A 1,329-nucleotide genomic window follows, 5' to 3' on the forward strand; every position below is an offset into this window, starting at 1 on the left:
CGTTCCTGGGATGTTAGACAATTGGTCCCTGAAGGAAAATGAAAAATCCTGAAAAGCTAAATGCTCCCTTCTCATTCCTCTTACCAGCAGCTGTTATTCATTGGTCTGGACTTCCTGTCCTTCTTTTCCCCATATTTTTATAGCCCTGCTTCCTGGTGGGGCTATCGAGAGTGGAACAGACATGCTACTATCTACCAAACTCCCACTGGTGGCCTGGGAAACAGCACATCCAAGAACTTCCCCCCACTCAGCTGCAAGAGTAGGTGTGGGGTTGCTGGCCAGCAATGGGGAGTAGAGGGAAGAAAGGGAGCCAGGTTTGAGTTTGGGTGCACAAGTCACCTCGGGCAGAACCCTGGGGAACTCGCACTCAGAAGTGGGGCTGCCTAGAGAACCCTCAAGTTAGACCCACCCCCAGTACAGCACCTTTGGTGGGCCCTTCCTCCTGGCCAACAGGCACTGGGCAACATCAAGTGCATAATTCCTCAGATATACCCAAGCGAGGAGCCCTCCCCCTTTTGGGTAGCCCAGGACCTCTAGTCCCTGAGGAAGAGTTTTGCTCACTTTATTTGGGGGAAGTTTCTAGGGTCTCCAAGCCTCAGACTTAGGCCGCTGTCCCTGCACTGGTCACTCCTATCACCTGGGAAAGGTTACAAAGATGGAGCAACACCAGGGGGTGCCAAGGTTCAGAATACAACCTTGAGAGGTTGAGGAAGGAAGGAGTATGGAGAAGGACTCAGAATCCTCTCAACTTCTGTGATAAGGCACCCCCCCCCCCTACTACTGGTGTGAGAGAGGGTGTGGGTTTGTGGGTTCTTGGAGGAGAGAGCTAGGATGAGGGCCTGAGGCTGGAAATGGGGTGGGGCCTGCCAAGCAAGAACGGGAACTTAGCCCAGTGGAGCCACCAGATAAGGCGGTTGTAGCCACAAAAAGCAAGCTCCAGGCCTTTCCTTAGGACCCGTCCTTCTGACCTCAACAAGGCGGGAGGCTTCCACGCTGAGGTAGGAGGGCTCCTGGCCAGCAGGTCAGCCAGCAGCTCTGGGAGGAATATTGCTGGGGCTGGGGCTCTGCTGCCCTGGAAAGAACTCATTTCCTTCCATTCAAATAGAGTGCTCTCTGTGCCTCTGCTCTGCTGAGTAAATGCTCCCTGACCCTCTCCAGGGGGCGGCCCAGTTCACATCCCCAAAGTCCCTCCATTCGGACAGTGGGGAGGTGTAGCCTGTCTAAGGGGGGAGCTCTTTCCTGGGGCTGGTTGGGAAGATGGGAGAGGGGGGTCTCCTGGCTGGACTCCCTGGGGGTAGACACGCAGGCTGGGAGGAAGGGAAGGGAAAG

At 55.4% G+C, this 1,329-nt stretch overlaps 2 protein-coding genes across 2 annotated transcripts in view; one reads left to right on the forward strand and one right to left on the reverse strand.

Annotated features, from left to right (window-relative positions):
* Nucleotides 1–1,329, reverse strand: part of DUS2 (dihydrouridine synthase 2) — a 67,280-nt gene that overhangs the window by 62,705 nt on the left and 3,246 nt on the right. The gene's annotated exons all lie outside the window — the stretch shown is intronic.
* The window catches only part of DPEP3 (dipeptidase 3), a 12,934-nt gene continuing 12,468 nt past the window's right edge, over nt 864–1,329 (forward strand). The window contains exon 1 of the mRNA XM_006769751.2: nt 864–998. The gene's annotated coding sequence lies outside the window, so the exon portion shown is untranslated. The remainder of the gene's footprint in view (nt 999–1,329) is intronic.

The sequence above is a fragment of the Myotis davidii genome, unplaced genomic scaffold (genome assembly GCF_000327345.1).
Source record: "Myotis davidii unplaced genomic scaffold, ASM32734v1 scaffold243, whole genome shotgun sequence".
Lineage (NCBI taxonomy): Eukaryota > Metazoa > Chordata > Mammalia > Chiroptera > Vespertilionidae > Myotis > Myotis davidii.